Source organism: Halichoerus grypus, chromosome 5, assembly GCF_964656455.1.
Source record: "Halichoerus grypus chromosome 5, mHalGry1.hap1.1, whole genome shotgun sequence".
Classification (NCBI taxonomy): Eukaryota; Metazoa; Chordata; class Mammalia; order Carnivora; family Phocidae; genus Halichoerus; species Halichoerus grypus.
Genome location: NC_135716.1, coordinates 110,546,330 through 110,569,368, shown reverse-complemented (window position 1 = coordinate 110,569,368; position 23,039 = coordinate 110,546,330). Strand labels below are relative to the sequence as shown.

General features: G+C 44.3%; 1 protein-coding gene and 1 long non-coding RNA gene across 6 annotated transcripts in view; both read right to left on the bottom strand.

Moving 5' to 3' along the window:
- Nucleotides 1–23,039, bottom strand: part of BCAR3 (BCAR3 adaptor protein, NSP family member) — a 238,749-nt gene that overhangs the window by 78,759 nt on the left and 136,951 nt on the right. Inside the window, exon 1 of one of the 5 annotated variants that reach the window (XM_036118136.2) lies at nt 4,833–4,934. The exons of the other annotated variants lie outside the window; for them this stretch is intronic. The gene's annotated coding sequence lies outside the window, so the exon portion shown is untranslated. Of the gene's footprint in view, nt 1–4,832; nt 4,935–23,039 lie in introns of those variants that run through there. 5 annotated transcript variants of the gene reach the window in all.
- LOC118552024 (uncharacterized) lies at nt 16,228–18,497 on the bottom strand. The gene is made up of 2 exons (XR_013448048.1): nt 18,324–18,497; nt 16,228–17,032 (listed from the first exon to the last, which is right to left on the bottom strand). It is a non-coding gene; the product is annotated as an uncharacterized LOC118552024 (long non-coding RNA).

Here is a 23,039-nt window from a genome sequence, read left to right as displayed (position 1 = left end):
ATGCACCAAACACTCCTTAAGCCACAGATTTATATTCTCCAACAGAGATCACTAGAAAACAAACAGAGGAACTTGGCAATATAAATGAAAAGTTAAAAAAAAAATTTTTTTTGGCTTATGCAAATTATGAATCCCTACCCTTGTGAGTCCATGATGTTTTGTGTATCTCCCTTTACAACTGGTGAGGTTGGCCGACACCCACGGCCCCTCTGTCAGGCATGCTGCCCTACAGCGCATGGTCCACAGACCGCAGGAAAGCGGCAGAATGAAACTGGACCCTCCTGTTATTTTGTTCTTATGTTTATTACGTTTTAAATAACATCACTGTGTTTACTCCGGTTAAATCAGTCTTTCCAGGGTCCCGCTTTCTTAGGTTCATTCTGAGGGATGTGTAGTTGGAAGTCACAGAAATGATGTATTTACTATTTTAGTTTGTTTCTCATCAGTAACAAGGTTAATAGTGCCTCCCTCTTAAAAGGACACTTGATCTACACGTTTGCTATTTTGAGTTAAGAGGTTCTCCATCTTGAATATACAAGCCAAACTTCACTACCAGATCTTTTCTGAATGCTTGGAATACAGATGAGGAATGAAGTACCCTATGTCTGTCTTAAATTATAGAATGTTTTAAATGAATGAATGTTTTGACTTCTTGAAATATTATGGAATAAATTAATGGCTAACAGTGTTGCCAAACAAATGTCCTTCTGGATATAACAAAGAGAAATCATTTGTAATAAGAGGATTCTTTCATGCAATAGAGGGATGTGAGAAACTAGATCCAACTGTTCCAGACTGAGTAGAATAAAGGCTCCCCTTAAACTCCATGCACGCCAGTAATCCACAGAGTGGGCACCCCTCCTTTGTGCCCATGGCATGGTATTTACATTCTGGTTCATTCTATTGTATATTTATTTATATAAGGTCTCGCCTCAACAAGGTGAGCAACCCAAGAGTAGTGATGAGTCTACTTCATTCCCAGTATCTCTATAGTTCTTGCATTCATCCCACAAACATCATCAGGCATCTACAACATGCTATGCTGTCGGCCAGACAATGGAAACAGAGGAATCAGGGACAAAGGCTGTACTCCCGGAGAAGCTGCAGGCAAGTGGGGAAGACAGATCAACAGACCCAGCACAACTCAAGTTGGTGTCAGTGGGAAGGAAACACCATGGAGGGGCCTTTCAGGCAACCTTTGAGCTAAGGTTTGAGGGCTGGGTAGGGACTCACTGGGCGAAGAAGCTGAGAGGGAGGTGGTGATGAGAAATGTCCAGGCAATGGGAGAGGCATGTGCAAACACATGGGGACATGGGACACTGTGGTGCACTTGGGAAACCACAGCATTCAGGAGTAATTCCACTCTGCTTCCATAGTCATTCCACCAACATCTCTCACCAGGACGCCTGCAACACCTTTCCAGCTCCACCATCTCCACAGCAGCCAGCATGATCCTTCCCCAAATCAAAATCCTCTAATAACTCCCATCCGATCAGAACAAAACCGTGGAGTCCTCACCAGAGCCTCCAAGGCCCTGGTTGGCATGGTCCCCGCCAGCTCTCCAACCTCACCGGGGTAGGCAGAATTCTAAAGCTGTCCCCCCAACAAAAGCCCCATCCCCTGGAGAGTCAACCGAACACCAATCTCAGTCCTGCTGTGAAGGGATTTTGCAGATGTAAGCCTCAAGTCAGCTGATTTCAAGATCTGGCAACTATCCAAGTGGGCCTGCCGTGCAGAGCGAGGGCGCTTGGACATGAAGGAGCCTGTTGGCGGTGCAACGTTACAACACGGCCTGTGACAAGGCCCATGGCACGGAACTTCAGGCGGCCTCTATGTGGGAGCTGCCCCCAGCAGATTTCCAGGAAACAGATCTCAGTCCTACAACCACAAGGAACTGAGTTCTGCCAACAACCTGAATGACTGTGGAAGCAGCTTCTTCCCCAGAGGCTCAGATGGGAGCCCAGCTGCTGACATCTTGAGTTTGAGACCCATAACCAAGAACCCAGCTGAGCTTTGTGGGACTTCTGTCCTACAGAAACTGTGAGGTAATAAACAGGTGTTAAGGTACCATGTTTCTGGCAATTTGTTACTCAGCAAAAGCATACTAATACACTCATTCCATCCAAGGCCTACTGACTTTTCTTTCTGGTGCTCAAACATGCCAAGCTGGTCGCTGCCTCTGTGGCTTGGCATTTACTACTGTTCCTTTGCCTACAACATTCTCCCTGCGGTTCTCAAAGGCTCACTCCCTCACAACATTCAGGTCTCTGCTCAAATAACACCTCCTCAGAGAAGCTTTCCTTAAACACTTACCTAAATAAGCACCACTACTACCCTCTCTGGCCTTATCTGGCTTTATTTTTTCCCATATTATCTGATATTATATGAAATGTTTATTTGCTCATGGTCTTTTTTTCTGGAATATAATCCTGCAAGACTGAGGCTTTCTCTGCTTTATTCACCTTGGTATCCCCTGTGCTCTTCACACAGCAGTTGCCCAGTAACAATTTGCTGAATTCATGAATAAAAGAACAAGTAATGGAAGCACAGGGTTAGAGGAGGCTCAGGAGTGGTGGGGGTTTGGGAGATCACGGTGAAGAGAGGCAGAGCCAAGCATAAGGGGCTTGGATGCCATGTAAACATGTCTAGACTTAGGAAAGCAATGGGATTTGTTGAAAAATCTTAAGCTGCAGAAGAACCAGAGATTTGTGTTTTAGAAAAATCCCCCTGCACTGGTGTGGAAAACAGATTCGTGGGGGGCAAGATGGAGTCAGGAAGACCAAAGGAGAGGATGCTAGAGAGGTCTAGGTGACAGGGTGAGGCTTGGGCTATAATGATAGAGGGAGCGGAGATGGTGTACAGATTTAGGAGACTTTTCTAAGTGAGAAAAGACAGATGGTGGTAAATGACCGGCTTTGGTGGGTGAAAGGGAAGAGAGAGACAAGGGCACTTGCTGAATTCTAAGGGAACTAAGTAGATGGTGCCTAGCACATCTCAATATGCTCATTAAGAATGAACTAGCAAAAACCTTTGCTTCAAGCACTATACTACACAAACTTTTAAGACTATACCGGGATCTGAATTATCTATAAGACTTTGCTCCACTCCCACCCTTTTTCCATGGTTAACAGTGCACATATGATTGCTGCCATTCAGCTACTGAATGTCTCAGATAAACTCCCTTCCTTTTCAACTGGTAAGTTACTTTCAGAAGGGTCGTTCACATCTTCCAAATTATGAACATGTAAATCTTTCCCATAAAGTATGAGGAAATGTAACAAATATTTAAGGGATCCCCTCACAGGGACAAAAATAGTTAACTCAGGAAGGAAACAGAGAACAACAAAACAAGATAGCTGTGTAGATACCAGTCGAGAATACCTGTTTTACATAATCCTTTGGTCTTCTCCATCAGCCCCACCACCACTGTGAGCAACCAGTGCTTGTTTATGTCTTTTCCATGGGACTATACCCTCCATGAGGGTAGGGGCTACTTCTGTCTTGCTCACCAATGTATACTAAGCCCTTAGAACTGTATTTATCACACAGCAGCCAATTAATAAATAAACAAGGGCAAGAATGGACAAATGAAAATTTAAACCACAAAAAAACCACCTTTGTATATAGTCCAAATAAAGCCTCAGAAAATTAGAAATTTCTATTCTGGGACTCTGATTTGCTTAATACGGGAGACCAGATACTCTGAAAACTAAATGATAAATTACAAATATATTTTCAAGTGCATTGTGGAAGTCACTAGAAAGATAAGTCCTCAAGAAGCACAGACATATAAAAAACAGATACAGAAACAGAGAACAAATCAAGAACACAAAACATGAACAACAAGAGGGTAAAAAGCAAAGCAGGGAGGGTAAGCCCTAGGTCCACAGAAGTCAGCAGCTAACCATGAAGCCATCAGAATGGGACTAAACCACCCTTACAAAAAGAATATGCAAAAATAAATACATACATAAAAATTAAGAAGGTAGCATGCTCTCTAGCAAGGGGAACCCAAGAAGGAAACCTACTGTCTCCACCAGAAATTCTGATGGGGAAAAAATGACAGTAATGAGAGTCTCCCCTAAGAACTTGTAACTGCAGATCTGCCTTCATGTTGGTTGGGATTCAAATTTATACTACCTGCTTTGACAGAGAATCCAAAACTGAGAAATTAAAGTTTCTGGGTTGGTGGTGCCATTAGTAAGGAAAAAGTAAATACTTTCTGGGGGGAAAACTCTGTCAACAGAATGCCACTCAGGATATCCACAAATGTGGTCAAACATAAATTTCCTTTCAGAAATAACCACATATACAAGGAAGCAAGCCCCAACCACTGAAGTCAGCAGAAAGAACAATAGACTGAGATCCTCAAAGACTTCAGATACTGGAATATCAGACACAGGCTATAAAATAACAATGTATGATTAAAAAAAAAAGGCGGAATCAAAAAGTGATCTCAGAATAAACAGGCAATTATAAAAATTTTAAGAACTGATTAAAATATATAATCTGCTACATAACAGGTTAAACATGACCTAAGAAAATATGACAAATCTATGAAGAAACCATAAACAAATATAAAAAGACACTATACAAAACACAGCACAGAGAGGAAAGGTGATGGATGGGAAATATAAAAGCGATGTAGAAGGTACAATGAGAAGGCCTAATTACATTTAACCAGAACTCCAGAAGAAGAGAATCAAGAGAGAGAAAAAGCAATCGTCAAAGAAATAATGATGGGAAAGCTTCAAAATAAATGAAAGATGCCCATTCTCAGATTCAGGCATCCCAATGCATCCTATGCAGTATCAACAAAAATACATTCTCACCTTGACACACTGCAGGGAAACTACAGACCCTCAAAACCAGAGAGAAGATGATAAAAGCAGCCAAAGAGCAAAGGAAGGTTGCCCTCTGAGCAATGAGGATTAGGTCGGCAGCGGGTCTTCATCAGCCAGAAGGGAAAGAAAGTGAGCTCAAAATTTCCTGCCCAGCGAAACTACCAAGAACAAGGGTGAATAAAGACAATTTTAGATAAAGACAGAGAACACCATTTGGGAAGAATGAAAAGGATACCAGAAGAACAGCTTAAGATTTAAGAGTGAATGATGCACACAGTAACTGGTCAACATGTAGGTGACTCCAAACCAGCACGGATGGTACAGAACAAGACAAATGAGTCATTTGTGGAGTTAAAAAAAAATACCAAGTGCTGGCAAAGAGATGGAGAAATCGGAACCCTTATGCACGGTTGGCGGGAACGTAAGTGGTACAGCTGCTCGGAGAAACAGTATGGGGGTTCCTCACAAAATTCAAAATAGAACTACCATATGATCCAGCAATTCCACTTCTGAGTAGATACCCAAAAGAACTGAAAGCAGGATTTCGAAGAGATATTTGTGCATGTGTGTTCTTAGCAGCATTCTTCACAGAAGCCAAAATGTGGAAGCAACCTAAGCATCCATTGATAGAAGAATGGATAAACAAAACGTGGTATACATATACAATGGACTATTACTCAGCCTCAAAAAGGAAGGAAACTCTGACACAGGCTACAACAGGGTACTTTGTGCTAAGTGAAGTAAACCAGTCACAAAAGGACAAACAGTGTACAATTCTATTTATTTATTTAGATTCTATTTATTTATTTTAGAGAGAGAGAGCACGCACACACAAGTAGGGGGAAGAATAGAGGGAGAAGGGCAAGTAGACTCCACAATGAGCGCAGAACTGGATGCAGGACTCGATCTCATGACCCTGAGATCCTGACCTGAGCTGAAATCAAGACTTGGACGCTTAACTGACTGAGCCACCCAGGTGCCTCTGGACAATTTTAATTACATGAGGTGCCTAGAGTAGTCAAATTCAGGAATAGGAAGAGGAATAGTGGTTGCCAGGGGCTGGGGTGTGGGGAGGAGACAGGGAGATGTTCCATGGGTACAGACTTCGTTCTGCAAGATAAAAAGAGTTGGGGAGACTGGCTGCACAACAGTGTGAATGTACTTAGTATCATTCATTAACTGTGCACTTAAAAATGGCTAAGATAGTAAATTTTATATTATGTGCATTTTACCACAATTTTTTTTAAAAGACAAACTAAGGGGACACCAAAGGTATTGTTTTACTTTATGTTTTACAAAGTAATTGTATTTAAAAAGTGACCACTAAATGAAAAGCAGAGTATTTTTAAAAATACAAAATAAGGCAATTAAAAAAAACCCATAATTTAAAAAAATGTATAGCTGGTACAGAGTAAGAGGAAGCTATAAGCCCAAATACTGTGCATCACTAAACACAGTAACTGCTAACTACAGTAAACTCACAAAGCAGATTTTCAGAAGGCAGAATATAGCACATATAGGATACAATAAAAGTGGTATTTTGAAGGAAATGTACAACCATAATACTTATTTTTAGGGTAAAAAAAAGACTGAAATTAAGTGTCCAGCTTAAGTTAAAAGAATAAACATAAAATAGAACAGAGATAAGGGAGAGAAATTAAATATAAAACAATGATACAACAGGGGAGCAATAAATAAAGCCTTGCTCTTTGGAAAGCCTAATAAAACGAACCTCTGACAGATGTCATCTGGGGAGAAAAGAGAGAAAGCACAAAACAATACAGGAACGACAAGAGGGCGTAACCATAGACAGAAGAGAGCCCAGGAAGAGAATCCTACGAACACCTTTATGCATGAACAAATTCCTAGAAAAATACTAAAAGAGACTCAAAAAGAAACAAATCTGAATAGCTCTATAACCACTTGAAAAACTGAATCAGTAGTTCAACATCTTCCCACAGGCCTCAATGGTTTTACTATCTAGCAAGTTCTGCCAAATGTTGGAAGTGTTACTTGAAAATGATATAAATCAGGCGCCTGAGTGGCTCAGATGGTTGGGTGTCTGCCTTCGGCTCAGGTCATGATCCTGGGGTCCTGGGATCGAGCCCCGCATCGGGCTCCCTGCTCCTTGGGGAGCCTGCTTCTCTCTCTGCCTCTGCTTCTCTCTCTCTCATTAAATAAATAAATAAATAAATAAATAAAATCTTAAAAAAAAAAAAAAGAAAAAGAGGATATTTTAACTTCGATCCCCAAAGCAGACAAGGTCAATAAAAGGAAAGTATAGGGTAATCTCGCACATGAATAGATATTTAAAAAAAAAAAAACCCTAATAAAATATTAAGAAACTAATTCTAACAATGTATAAATATACACCATAATCAAACTAGGTTGATTCCAGGAATATAGGATCAGTTTAATAGTGAAAACCTATTGATACAATTTACCACATTAACATGTTAAAGTAGAAAAATCATTTGAGGCATCTAATTAATGGAAGAAAAAAGTACTTTAAAAAAAAAATCATCCTTCCAGGATCTTAGCAGGGAAAAAGCTAACTCTTCACAAACGAAATACAGAAGGATTTCCATAACCTGATAAAGGGTATCTACGAAAAACCTCAGCAAGCATTATTTTTAATGGCAAAGTATTATAATCATTACTAAAATCAAGCCATCAATCAGAAACAAGACAAGGATGTCCATTCTTACTTCTGTGCACCACTTGTCCTGAGGTCCTAGCACGTACAGTCAAATAAGAAATAAAAAGGTATAAGAACCGGAAAAAGGAGAACAAACTGTCATGATTCACAAATGCTGTCTACTTTAGAACACAAAGAATCCATGTAGACCTTATAAGGAAGTAGAGTAAAGTTCCTGGATATGAAGCACTGTGCAAAAATCTTCTATCTAAAACTTACTGAGGGTTGGGGCTAAAAGGCTTGTATGTCCAAGCTGGAGTTCTTGCTCTGTGGGTGTTGACTGATCACAAATGAACTCATTCCTAGAACACCTAACTGAAATGCAAGACAAAGAGATATGTGGGACCAGTAGGTCAAGTCTCTCCGTTTACCCGAAGTAGTGGGGCCAAGGAGGAGAAATCACTGCACCCTCGAGGTCTACTGGTTTACCATTCTTAACCAACTCATGACCAGGGCATGCCCCACAATCAGGGAAGGTGAACCCAACAACTGGGACAAAGTTTGCCCTCCACTGGCAACTTGGTGGCTGCAGCCCATTTGCATGTGGATATGGTCTTGGAATCTAGAACCTTCATCTTCCATTCTCCATCACGAAGTACCATCAGCATCTCAGGGTCTTGGCTAGGAAGAAGTGGGGACGGAAGGATTGCAGGAAGGAAGAGTTGGCAATAGGCTTTAAATCTCCTAGGATTCTGTGTCCACTGGACAATATTTCTTACTAGATCATGTTCTTTTAGGTAAAATTAATATGTGGAACAGTCCAGCATTCTCATTTTATATTTTATTAGATGATATCCATGGTGCTAAGCCTTGCCCATCTCACCAGCCTCAACTCCTCACCTTGCTCCTTACATTCCAGTAAATCTAAATTGTTTAGAATTCCCTGAACCAAGAGGCTTTGAGTCCCCACCATCTTCCTGTTCATTCCCACCTTCTCTGACCACTCTTTCCCCTGCCCCCTACAACTCAAAGAATAACATCTCCCCAGAATTCCTTTTTTAATTATAAAACCTTATGACAAATCATTATAATTCAATACAGTACATGTACTCCTGTCCATCTCCTTTACTAGACTATGAGCTCACTGAGAACAGGGACTATTATTTTATTTTATTCACCTTTGTATCCCCAGGGCACAGTGGCTTGCTAAGTGTTGGTTTGTTTTTTGTTTTTTTTTTTAAAGATTTTATTTATTTATTTGAGAGAGAATGAGAGAGAGCACATGAGAGGGGGGAGGGTCAGAGGGAGAAGCAGGCTCCTTGCCGAGCAGGGAGCCCGATGTGGGACTCGATCCAGGGACTCCAGGATCATGACCTGAGCCGAAGGCAGTCGCTTAACCAACTGAGCCACCCAGGCGCCCTAAGTGTTGGTTTGAATGAATGAATGAACAAGTGTGTGTGTGTGTGTGCGCGCGCACGTGTGTGTGTGTGCACGCATGTGCGTGTTTCCTCTCCACTGTGCAAAAGGCCTAGACCCCAACCCTTCCCTTTGCCACAAATCCCTGGGTTCACCAAGGGAAGAATAACATTGGAGGGAGAGAAGGAACAAGAGGAAACAAGAGAGAAATGTTTTTAACTGATGGGCCTCCACATTAAGGAGCTAATTTAGCCACAAGCCTGTGCCTGAACTGTGGTGGCCTCAGGCAGAACCCTCTCGGCTGTGGATCGTCGCTGCTGTCAGGGCTGTGCCTGGCTCCCCAGCCCAACATCAGATGTTTTCAAAGTGACATCGAGGGGCTGGCTCTTCCTGCTGAAAATGAATCTCTCTGGACATGTCTGAAATGCCATGTTTGAAGTTCATCAGGGACAGAGAGTTTACTACAGGGCCATGTCCATCGGCTTCTGGGAAAATGAGAAGAAATGGATGCTTCAAACAGGGTAGGCCTGGTGAGTAGAGAGATGGTGTCTCTTGGAAAAATCTCAAACTAGTACGTGATTAGATGGACAGGTTCCTTACTGATGCGGGGAATCACATAACCGTCCCAAAGAGTAGGAAAGAGGTACTTTCCTACTCTAGGCAGGGCATATTATGTATATAGTCTTTTTTTTTTTTTTTTAAGATTTTATTTATTTGTGAGAGAGAGAGAGAGAGAGTGCACACAAGCAGGGGGAGTGGCAGGCAGAGGGAGAAGCAGGCTCCCCACCGAGCAGGGAGACCGATGTGGGGCTCGATCCCAGGACCCTGGGATCATGACCTGAGCCGAAGGCAGATGCTTAATTGACTGAACCACCCAGGCGTCCCAAGTCTTTGCTAATTTTAAACAGGATGTAGCTTTAAAAACAGAGAACTATAACACTTCTAGATGTGCACCTAGGGAAATATATTTGGTTTCAACACCTTGCAAAATAAATGAGAAGAGAGTCACTTTCCCACATCTCACAACATATTTATTAACCTTATTTGTTAAAGTCGACTTCACTAGGAGTTGACAGGATTATGGTTGGTGCATATTTTATAATTTCCTCCCAGGGTTAACATATGACATGAGAAGTTCCTCTTCACTGGTACATTAAACCTCAGGGATATTCCTTAATGATTAAACCAAAAGATCTGCTTCAGAGCAGAGGAGTGGCCTCAGCAGAAGCTCACTGCTCTAGGGGAACGCATTTTCCATTTCTGGTTGTCTAAAACCAGAGCTAAAAACAATTCGCCAGGTTTGTGATCTGGGCAGCCAAGAGTGACCACTTCCCTTCGTCTAAATATTAAACTTCAATTAATGCTCCTAAAATCACATTCGCTTCTTTGACAACCATAACACCCTGCTGACTCATTCTGAGCTGCACTTATCCAAATCCTGCATATATTTTTCACACGCAGCTATGACCCAAACCCCACACCCTGACTTTGTTTTTGGACTCTGGTGCAAGTCTTTGCCTCTCACTAGAGTCTTATCCAATTAGATTGGGTCTACTCTTTCCAAACGCCAAGATCTTTTTTGGATCTCATTTGTCATTTTGACATATTTTTCTCCTATGATTCATGTCATCCACCAATGTGATCTGTATGTCAATATCATTGTCTAAACGATTTTTAAAAATTGGCTAGAGTGGGCCAAGACATGGGTCAATCAGGACACAGCCCACAGCATGCTTCATCTACTACCACCTGGCCCGCCTCTCACCAGACGGCTATGACCAGTGATTGACATCTGCTTACACACCTTCTCAACCTTCCTTTAACCTCCCAACAAATAACCCCAGGAAGGAAATTAATCTGGTATGACTTGCTTTTGGCAAAGCCCTGCTAATATACTAATAGTTGCTGTTTCCTCCACCAAGTATGCAAAACTCATTGTCCTAATAATCTTTTTAAGATATTTCCTGAGATCAGGTCAATTGTATCATTTTACAGGTTAATTTCATCTCTCTAGTTCCTTTCTTGAAAATTGAAATACTCCTCTGTCCACATCTTCCCTGTAGTGTGTCCACATTCCTCCGAGGCTGTTGGCCTGGGTCTCAGCCTCAAGCTCCCTCCGTCTTCTGCGGCCTCGGGGCTTTGCATTAGAGCCTCTTGCCATGGCCTCTTTTGCTCCAGGCTGACAGTTCTCTTCCTTTACCCGCATCCTACCCTTTCCAGTCAGAAAAGTCATTTCCTTGACAAAAAAATGCAAGCCGGACAGAGGCTCAGCAGTTTGGTTGCTCTCCTATGCCCCTCTCTCTGGTTCTATTGTTCCAAGCATAATTTCTGAAAGCCCTTTTTGTTACCCTTAGCATTTTTCACAATCCTCTGCTCACCCTGCATTCTGTTTCTTTTATAGCCCGGAGCCACCCTCTGATATACCCCTTGGCTGCATAGGTTGCATGGCCCAAGCTTTCCTGGGCCTGGGTCCGAGGCCAGGACGGCCCAGAGCAAGTGGCGGCACAGAGCAGGCAGGCCCCGGGGGAAGGGTTATCTAGAAAGCACCATCTTCAACCACCCGGTCAAGGATGTGCATACCTGGAAACGTGATACCTGGAAATATGTTAAGGCCAGAGGTCAAGAAAAGCAGAATTGTTTATAGAACTAGGGAGTGATATGAAGGGCTATCCCATGGATGGGAAGTTAGGTCAGCGGCAAAGAAGATGGAAAGAACAGATGCTGGTGAGGTCGGAGGGTTCAAAAGGGGCACCCCTTTTCCCTAGGGCTGTGAACTCCTCACACAGACACAGCCCCTGGTCTGCCTTTAAAGCTCTACCACCCAGCACAAAGGCAGGCACACAGGCCATGTTCTACGTACCCGTGGATGAATTCAGAATGGCCCTGGCTCATCACGACGCATTAGGGGGACCCAGCCAGACAGTCCTGCAGACACAGGCTTAAACCAAGAATGACCGGGACGGTCACCTACCTGTTCCTCCTTTGAACTGTGTTGGGCGCGCTGTTTATGGTTGTCCTCAACTGTGTTTCCCTTGCAGAGCCTCGGGCCGTGCGATCAGCTTTAGCATTTCCTTCAACTTTGGGAATCTTTCTTAAGGCCCAGGGTACACTCCAGATGAGGACACATTTCCCTCCCTGGCTATCAGAGAGTCTAAGGCCTGGGTACTTATAATAATACTCCTGCTTCTTTCACTTCGGCAGCCACTTCCTGCTTCTGTGAGTCCGTTTCTACCTCATTTGAAAATACAGCAATGCTTGATTCATGTGTTCATGATGTATATTAAAAGGATGGCAATTAAACCACCTCCTCAGGCAGATTCCCTAATCATGTGAAAAAAGGCATCATTTAAATATCCCACAGGTTACACTCTGGTGAGTCTATACAGGAATCCAAGGCTAAGCTAGTTGATAAAAACTTGACATAGTCAGAGGTTAACCTGTGCTCAGCAGAATTCCAGTGACAGCATTAAGCTAAAAGCTACAGCTCAAATCTTAACTTGGCAGCAGTCGGTCAAACTGAATAGAGTAAGAATAAGAAAAACCGTATCACGGCCAGTGTGTCTCTTGGCAGGCAGAGAGGGTCTGGCATCAGTGACTCATCAGGCTTCAGTCTGTCAAACACAGCACTTTTGATAAAAGCAGATGCTTTGTTTGGCTGGTGTCTATTTGCCCTTCCTCACTCCCCCAGTCCCATCCCCCCTCTCCCGCCCCGCCCCCAGCCGCTCCTCATCCTCTCTAAAACAGTGTGTCTGTCAAGGTTTCTTCTCAACTAATTGAAAGGCAGAATAAGAGTGGTGTGGCTTTGAGATAAAGTCCTCAAGACCTCTAAAAGGAAAGATTTCACCAAGCCAGACAGATACAACACATGCCCTCAACCTGCCTTCCAGGGCAGGCAGCCATCCTCAAGGCGGGCTGCCCACCCAAACCTTGGAAAAGCAGCCATCACCCCTCGGGCAAAAGATGTCCCCCACGGTCATCCATTTACCTCCTCTGTCCATAGAGTCATCAGGGACCATGTGAGACCCCCGTAGGGAAGCATCATCACTGTGCTGACACAAGCCCACAGAGAGGGTAGCCCTGGGGACATGTCTGCTTTAATTAAATCAAAAACGTTTTATAAAGAGACTCAAGTAATGAAAAAATATGTTTTGTTTTATTATATGCTTAAAAGATTAGATCATTTCCTATTGAATTTTGTCTCTCATCTTAAGAAGAAAACCCTTCCTTTGACTAGTACCCCTATGCAGCTCCTGCCTCATTTCTCTGCTCCCCTCCAAACCCAAGGCTCAGCCTCCATGGCTGGCTCCTTGGAACAGATGTGGTGGGGTTCCTCAGGGCTGGGTCCTAGAGTCCCTTCCCTTTATGCTTTACATAGCTCCCTCCCTTGGTGAGGACATCTGCTTCCGTGGGTTTAATTTCACGTCTATGCAGACTCCTAACTTTGTAACTTCTAGCGCAGATCTCTCTCCAGAGCTCCAGGCTCATAATACTGACCAGTTAACACCTCCACTTGACATGCATGCCTCTTGAACTTAGCACACCCCAAACAGAAGTCTCAATCTCTGCCATCCACCAAACAAACGAAGCCCTGTTCCCCTCCTAGTCTTTCCAATCTCAGTAAATGGCCCCACCTCATACACCCAGTTGCCTGAGCCATGCCTGGCTGTACCCCTCCCTCACCCCACATCCCACCTTCAGGAAGTCCCATAGACTCTACCTACCAAATAGATCTTGCTTGAATCCACCCCCTTTTACCTCTTCCACCACTGTCCTAGCACAGACCTCCGCTTGTTTCCCGTGCTTTTGTGACCACTTCCTGCCCCCCCCAGTCCCTCTGCCCCATCAATCTCTTCTCCACAGAGGCCAAGTGACATTCTAAAAACTGAATCAGATCACATTATTCCCTTACTTAAAACCCTTTAAAGGCTTCCCTTTGCCCTCAGGAGAAAACCTAAACAACTCACACCAAGATGTAGACCAGTACCATCCAATAAAAATACAATGTGAAAACCATATGAAAAAAATTTTTAAAGATTTTATTTATTTAATTGACAGAGAGAAACAGTGAGAGAGGAAATACAAGCAGGGGGAGTGGGAGAGGGAGAAGCAGGCTTCCTGCCAAGCAGAGCCCGATGTGGGGCTCCATCCCAGGACCCTGGGATCGTGACCTGAGCCGAAGGCAGATGCTTAACGACTGAGCCACCCAGGAGCCCAATTCTTTGGTAAATATTTATTGAAATTATTTTGTGCCAGGCATGAAGCTGGGTACCAAGTGCCCACAGAGATTGAAATAGATACGAGGGGCGCCTGGGTGGCTCAGTTGGTTAAGCGACTGCCTTCGGCTCAGGTCATGATCCTGGAGTCCCGGGATCGAGTCCCGCATCGGGCTCCCTGCTCGGCAGGGAGTCTGCTTCTCCCTCTCCCACTCCCCCCTCTTGTGCTCTCTCTCTCTCTCACTCTCTCTCTCAAATAAATAAATAAATAAATAAATAAATAAATAAAATAAAAGATAGAGTTTAAAAAAAAAAAAAAAAAAAGAAATAGATACGGGCCCTGTCCTTAGGCAGTGCCCAGTTTAGGGGGCATGTAGACAAATGTGTCAATAAATACAGAACCACAAAATGAGGAGATGCAAGAGTTCCTTGGATTGGGTGGAGGGAAGGCCTCTCTGAGGGAGGGAACATTTGAAGATTTCATATAAAAAGAGAATGTAAGGGGCGCCTGGGTGGCTCAGTCATTAAGCGTCTGCCTTCGGCTCAGGTCATGATCCCAGGGTCCTGGGATCGAGCCCCGCACTGGGATCCCTGCTCAGCGGGAAACCTGCTTCTCCCTCTCCCACTCCCCCTGCTTGTGTTCCCTCTCTCACTGTGTCTCTCTCTGTCAAATAAATAAATAAAAATCTTAAAAAAAGAGAGAGAATGTAAAATACTTCATTAATATTTATTATGTTACTATGTATTAAAATGGTATTATTTTGAATAAAATATTGAAATTAATTTTACCTATTTCTTTTTAATCGGTACTAGAAAACTTAAAATTACATTTTTTCATATATGAATAAAGATGTGGTGTGTGTGTATACACACACACACACACACACACACACACACTGGAATATTACTCAGCCATCAAAAAGAATGAAATCTCATTTGCAACAACATGGATGGAAGTAGAGGGTATCATGCTAAGCGAAATAAGTGAGTCAGAGGAAGACAGTTATCATATGATTTCATTCATGTGGAATTTAAGAAACAGAACAAATGAGCGAAGGGGGAAAAAGTCTGTCTCTCTCTGTCAAATAAATAAATAAAATTTTTAAAAAAATAATAAATAAATATTTACTGAAGAATAAATAGCGAAGATAGTAATATTAAAGTACAAGGACAAGTGGGAAAGGGCTGGGTCCGTCCACCGAAGACAAGGCTCTGTTTTGTGCCTTCGTATAATGAATGGTGTGCTGATCTTTTAGTGCAGTGCGGGGCTATTATACCTGTAAGCATGAATGGTGGCCAAGACACACTGCTGAGGGCAGACCCAGAGAGCGGGATTCCAGCCAGACTCCGTCAACACGTGGGAAACTTTCTCCCACAGAAGCTGCAGGCATTGAACGTGGTCTCAGGTTACGCACAAGGATTAGGAGCCTCCAGGAGGAAGGAAGGACGGAAACCTACAGCTGAGCCCCTTCTCCATGCCAGGTTCCGTGCTAGGCACCCTCACGTGGGATTCTACCTGACCTTATAGCTGCCCTTTGAGGGCGTGGAGAATCAGAAAGGTAAAGCAACTTACACAAGGTCACAAAGCTACTGGGTCTGGTTGCTTGAATCAGCGTCAAGGTCACTAGCAGCATTCTTTGATATCCACGACTACGTCAACATCCCGGCAAAGGCATCAGTGGCCTTCAAGCTCAGGTGTCACACAGCAGAGTCGGCGCAGGAGGAGAATAAAGCGCTGGTGCTCAGGTGGGAGCTGGCCGCAAGGATGGGACCCGCCCCCCCCAGACTCACAGAAGCCAGAGCTAGGCGCACGTGCGGAAGTCGGAGCTCTGCCATTCAGGGCAGCCTTCGTGTTCAGGGACCAGTGAGTCTGCACAGCACTCCTCAGAGGGAGGCATTTTCACCCTCATTTCATAATTTAGAACTTGCCCCGGTTCACACACGTATTAAGCGGCAAAACAGGGATCTGAACTGAGACCTCTGGGTTAGGAGCCTGGTGTGTTCTCCTCTTCACAGGGGTTATTTTAGCTTTGGTTACTACGTCTGCAGGTGCATCTGGAACCACAGACAGTCCAGGGGCACAAAGGCTGGGTCCGTTGTGGAAGGTTTGTCAGACTTCTATAATTTGTTTTTAAGATTTTATTTATTTATTTGACAGAGAGAGACACAGCGAGAGAGGGAACACAAGCAGGGGGAGTGGGAGAGGGAGAAGCAGGCTCCCCGCCGAGCAAGGAGCCCGATGCGGGGCTCGATCCCAGGACCCTGGGATCATGACCTGAGCCGAAGGCAGACGCTTAACCGACTGAGCCACCAAGGGGTCCCAGACTTCTATAATTTTTAAATAACATCAGAATCCTTAAAACAAGAAGACCATGCGCTTGTCTTTGGGAGCTCTAAAAAGAGAGAGACAGCCTGAAATTCTACATCCAACCCTGCAGCTAGTCTCCTGGGGACAGACTGCGTGAGATGGCAGCACCGCAAAGCTCGCAGCCGTGGGGGGGGGGCTGTGGCCTGCCTGCTTCTCAGTCCTGGGGCTCCAGTACGGGCCCCATGGGGCCCCATGGAGGAGTCTCCTTCCCGTCAAAAACAGCACTGACAGCTTCTCCAGCCTGGATCCTCTGGCCAGGCTGCGAAGGCTCCCAAATCCACATGTGTTAAGAACACAAATAACTTGTAACCGCACAGTACCTTCTGTTTACAATAGGTTTCTACATATACCGAAAGGTGTGGAAAAACTCTCCTAGTTTCTGTCTCTCAGAAGACTGAAAACCTGACCTTTCCCAAACAGCATGCAGGAGGCCTAAGAAACCCTGATTTATAGGTCCTGGGGGTGGGGGCAGAGAAGATGTTGAGCAGCATCACTCAACAAGGACTGCTTTGTGTAATTCTCTCATCATTTTCTTGGTTGACATTTGCACTCACTGAAAAAAAAAAAAAAAAACTCTCAGTTTTCCCCAGAACAGCTGAGAATGCACAGATCCCAGCCTTTAGGTTCAAATCATCCCTGTCAGTAGAGGATTGAGGACCATTGTCAGGCAGCTGGTGGACCTGTAGGAATTTCCCAGTCCCTGGGCTCTCTCAAACTACCCCACCCCCCTGGTGCTGGTGGGGGCTGGAGATGCCCAGCAGGGGCTGAGCTCACCTCTGACCCAGCTGCTCCCGGCTCAGCACACCAGGGGCCACCAGGGCCTGAACATGCACCATTCCTCAGAATGCACTACCCCATGCCAACAGCTGCATTCAAACACCAAGGGGCACTGCAAAATGTTAGTAAAACGCAACTTGAAATTTCAAAAATAAAAATTCAACAAATGGACTATAACTTGCCTGGAGACATTCTTGGCTATTAAGCGATTGTTACTCTGCTAACTCAATAAATGTGCCTTCTATTAAATGGAATCTGTTAATCTAGTACATAGACTTTTGCAACTCTAAACCCAACTTCTCCTCTGTGCACGAAAAGCTTCCAATTTGCAGAGAGCAGACGTGCCTGTGTATAACTAAAAGGCAGATATTTGCATGTGGACCTTTACATTGTAGATCCCTCTGATTGACTGCAAGCTAAAGGCTGATTGATTTGCATGTCTGGGGAAACATCTTGCTTTGTTAAGGAGAAAGCAGTAGTTCTAGAACTTGGTGGTTCTCAAGAGGAACAAATGAAATAATTTTTTGGGTGAGGGCAGTGATACAGCCCAGAGTTAGATATTTAAATCAGTGTTTTGAGGGGCGCCTAGGTGGCTCAGTCAGTTAAGCCTGGGCTCAGCTCAGATCATAATCTCAGGGTCCTCGGATCGAGTCCCACATCAGGCCCCTTGCTCAGAGAGGAGCTTGCTTCTCCCTCTGCCTGCCACTCTCCCTGCTTGTGCTCTCTCTGGCAAATAAAATCTTTTTAAAAAACCAATCAATCAATCAATCAGTGTTTTGAGAAGAGTCTGCACAGACCTGTGCCTTCCACTTTGCTTCTACTTACAACAGCAGACGCTGCACCACGGTAGGTAACTTACAGCCCAGGAACGCATACTGGATTTTAATTTGGGATAATTCTGCCGACTTTCTGGCCCCGTCAGTTAAAACACTTGTGACTAGTCAGTCAGCTCCGCTCATGCAAACTGATGAAACATCACCATGTCCCGCCACATGCCCCCACGGCGCAAGGGGCCAAAGGAATTGGGCACCCCGCAGCTGTTCCCAGGAATGCATGCCTCCACGTACCCACAGGCAGGAAGAGGACCCGCACCGGCCTCCCAGAGCTGATCCTTCGGCTATCCCGACAACACAGACATCTCAACAACAGGAACCGGTCCCCTCTCAGCCCAAGGAAGGTCCCAGATTCAAATAAAAATTCACCCTTGAAGATAAGTGAATCAAAGGGACAGCAGTCAAACAAACGCTAACGTCGGGAGGAAATCCTGTCTGCAGACCTCTCCTGCAGAACAAAGGCTTCTTCTGTGACATCAAGCAGCAGGTTTAAGAGCGCCCTGGCTTCTCGCTTTGGCCACCTTTCAAAACCACAAGTACATCCAAGGGCAGCCAAGACAACAACAAAAGCCAAGAGATACAGTCTCCAAATGAGGAGAGACCAACTCTCCCTTCCAGGCTTGCCTTCTGCCTGGCTCTTGGTGGCCAAGACTCCGTTTCCCCAAGGTGGGTTGTACAAGGTGCCCTGGGTTCAGACTCTGGGGACTGCAAGCTTTCCCTGCAAGAGGACAGCTCAGAAGATGCCTGCAGCCGAGGTCAACCTTCTCGGGAGGCTGTGGAACAGAGTGTCTGGGGAAGGCCCCACAGTACTCTCTGGGTTCTCATCCTAGCTCAGTCCCACTAGGGTCTGATCTCAGGTGCCTCAACAACCCTGAACCACTTTATCGGACTGTGAATAAGAGCAACAGTACGGCTGCTACTCATGATAAAATCTGCCATGTCTCTCGCACAGGCTTAGGATGTTCACACAGGGTAATTTATGAACATATCCTTGATGATATTTTGAAAACTATAAAATGTAAGAGATAGTAATTTTTGTGCCTAGGACTCATGTTTATAAGACAACTTGGTAATACAAATTTTTAGGTCAAAGGGGAGACTTCCTCTGCTTTGCCTGGGGTCTTCCACAGGATGGATATTCAATTAATATGCAATTATAATAAGGGTGACTTTTTAATGATTAATGAGCTAAATATTTGTTAGGAAAACAGCAAACTTGCAATTTATCAGAGTATTTTACAAGACAGAAAGGTGTTGTCTGGTGGGTTTCCCTCTGAGTGTAGGTGGGGTATACAAGAAAAGTGGGTCTGGGCTTTCCCAGATGGCCCCACTATCATCATGCCAACACCAAATAGGACAAAAATGGAAGGCTTTCAGACTTGACATCCGGGCAAGTCACTGTCAGCTGAAATTAACCTTTGAATTCACTATGAAAACTAACAAATAAGGCCAAAAAGTTTACCTCAAACAAGCCAAAAAAAAAAAAAAAAATCAATAATCTTGTTAAAAGTAGACCTAACTAGTCTCACTCCCTGGGGTCAAAGATCCAAAACTCTTAACTTTTAAAAGCTCCCAGCATGGGGCGCCTGGGTGGCTCTGTCAGTTAAGCATCTGCCTTCTGCTCAGGTCAGGATCCCAGAGTCCTGGGATCAAGCTCCTTGTGGGGCTCCCTGCTCAGTGGGGAGTCTCTTCTCCCTCTCCCTCTGCCCTACCCCCCGCCCCCCGGCTTGTGCTCTCTCTCAAATAAAATCTTTAAAAAATAAAAATTAAAAGCTCCCAGCTTCCAGTGGTGAGTGAGTGAGCAAGAGCAGAGGGTGGCTCGTGTTTTCATAGCAACTGAGCTGTAAGAGCGGAGTTAGGATTAGAAATGCTCCTTCTCCCTGATAGCCGTTCTGTTGAGGCGCCTTCGGCAGCCCTCCCTCTCCGGAGCCCCAGGTTCTCATTCATACCTTTTGTCCCTTACTTTTCACACGCACAAGCTTTATGCGTTGATCCTGTGGCTTGTTCCAAAAAGGAACTGAGGCAAATAATCTTACTAGGAATATTTAAAAGGATGAAAATAATGATTCAGGTATTCTGAACTCCTCAAAATTGGGAACACCTCAAGACAGTTTTTTTTTCCTTTTTTTTATTGTTATGTTAATCCCCATACATTACATCATTAGTTTTAGATATAGTGTTCCATGATTCATTGTTTGTGCTAACACCCAGTGCTCCATGCAGAACGTGCCCTCCTCAATACCCATCACCAGGCTAACCCATCCTCCCACCCCCCTCCCCTCTAGAACCCTCTCAAGATAGTTTTTAAAGTGTATTACATGGGGGCGCCTGGGTGACTCAGTCGTTAAGCGTCTGCCTTTGGCTAAGGTCATGATCCCAGGGTCCTGGGATCGAGCCCCGCATCGGGCTCCCTGCTCCGCGGGAAGCCTGCTTCTCCCTCTCCTACTCCCCCTGCTTGTGTTCCTTCTCTCACTATGTCTCTGTCAAATAAATAAATAAAATCTTTAAAAAAAAATAAAGTGTATTCCATGAACAAATTATAGAGGCATCTGGCTGGCTCAGTCGATAGAGCATGCAACTCTTTAGGGCCGTAAGTTTGAGCCCCATGTTGGGGGTAGAAATAAGTAAATAAGTAAAATAAATAAAATTACTCAAAAAAAAAAAGGTAAATAAATAAACTTTAAAAATAACAAAACCTATTAATAAGACCAGGGAGCAGAATGGGATTTTAGGATCCTTTGACATGACCTTCTCACTCAGCATAATCCTGAAGGATATGCGTTTGTTACTTCCTGTATTCGCCTTTAACAATGAGATATTTTAAGTTAAGGGAAAAAGTTGTGAATTTGGATGAATGTAGTTCTGAATGATAAACAAACGTAATCCAGTGGTGCTTGTTAAGTCTTCCACAGCCTGGACTTCAAACTCAGGACTTGCGCCCACCTCCTGATAAGATCTTCTGCAGAGATCTGACCTCTGTCCAAGTCATTTTCAAATCAAAAAGCTTTGAACTCCTGGCAGGTTGACGGCTTGGACCTTGGGTGTTTATCAAGAGCTTCCTCAAGATTGAAAGGGTGACTCCATTGCCAGCCCCGGCTCCCCGGAGCTTCCCCCTTGTGAGAGCTGGCACCCAGCCAGGACCTTAGAACTTCAAGGAATGGGTTTATGCATCACCTCCATATGGCACATAGTAGACACGTAGCTCATTACAGAGCTTAACTTACTAAATAAAAAGTGGCTACAGTAAGTCACGGAATCACTGGCTCTGACTCCACCTTGTGCAGCCTGGAATGAGTGCTTGTTTTTGGCTGTCCAGAAGCTCCTTCTCTTTGCTGCCTCTTGACCTTCACAAGAGGGAATGATGACCGTGCCCCTTCGCATCCCTACCTGTTCAATGCCAGTGACTCAATATGAACAATACCGTGCACAGGTATGCACCTCCACACTGACCTGGGCCCCCAGCAGGCTGGCTGCGAGCTCTCCGCGCTGGGGGGGTCACCCACCTACACTTTGCAGAGCAGGTGCAGGGCTTTCTAACACCCAGGACACCCTGGGGAACCTTCTGAGCTGACGTCAGAAACATTTCAGGGCTCTCCGATGCTTTCTACAGAGAATATGTGGGCCTCCACTTATTTTCTTCTTGTACGACTACAATTATGCACCTAAAAAGAATTCTGACCTCCTACCCTCCTAGCTCTCTCCCAACATCTGTACTGTCCGCCTCTCAACTTGCTACACTGCAGCCACGGGCCACACCAGCTTCGTTTGGGGTTTTTGCAAACACGCCAGACTTGTTCCCAACCCCAGTTCTTTGCACTGCTCTCCCTATGCCTGGAACAACCTTCCTCTGGTTCTTCCCATGGCTGCCTTCTCTCATTATGCAGGTCTTAGCTCAAATATCATCTCCTCAGAGACCTGTCCACGTTATAAAAAAGATACAAGCCTAATAAATCTTCAGTCTGTCACAATTTCCTCTATAGCACTTAATAGAATCTGCAATTAACTTGTTCATTACCTGGGCCCTTCACTAGAATATTAGCTCTGGGAAGACACCATGTCAGATGCCCCATTGCTATTCTGTTAGTTCACATACTTCCTCATCCTATAAAAGGGCAAGAGCAGATTGCTGGAACAATTTGGTTGCCAGAACATCTTCAAGGTCGGGCCAGCCCTTCAGTTCAGATACTAAGAGGGACTGGGCAGAATTTTCTTGGTGAAGCACCGGTGTTTACAAAATCAGTGTAGGTGCTCAATATATAGATATTGAACAAAGAAATGAGCTAGCATCCAAGTGGCTTTCTTTGCTGCAGGGTCGGACAAAAAGAGACACCAGGAGATACAACAGAAGGAACGAGCCCCTTCTTGGCCAGATAACATCACAGATTGCTGATCTTCCCCAGCAGGAAAGGGAAGTCAGTGTCTAAACCAGCTCTAACAAGCAGAAACTAATCACAGCCAGGCCCAATACAAACCCGGACAAGAAGCTTTTATAACCATAAGGCTTATTTACCCAGATCCCTTGTGGGTAGGAGAAATCAATCCTTGTTCTAAAGTATTCTGAAGCTGATCCGATGATGTAGCCATACCAAATTTTACTTCAGCATGTTGGAGAAGCAGCTCCTAATTTATAGCCATCTTGGCATCTCTACAGAATTGGGTGGACATAGTTCAGAATCTGATGTTATAATAATAATTTAAAAAAATGCCCTTGTGCTTCCTTTTGAGGGACTTAGTGATATTATGGGAAGTTGGCTGTGAAAATACTCTCAAATACTAGATACTAAGAAATGGTTAAAGTTTTTAGGTGTTACAGTTTTTTATGTTATATTTTTTAAAAATAAGAGTACTTATCTTTGAAAGACACATACCAAAATATTTACAGAGAAAACAGGGGCTGAAATTTACTTCAAAATAATTGCAGAGGAAGCAAAGTGGGCGGGAGTACAGACA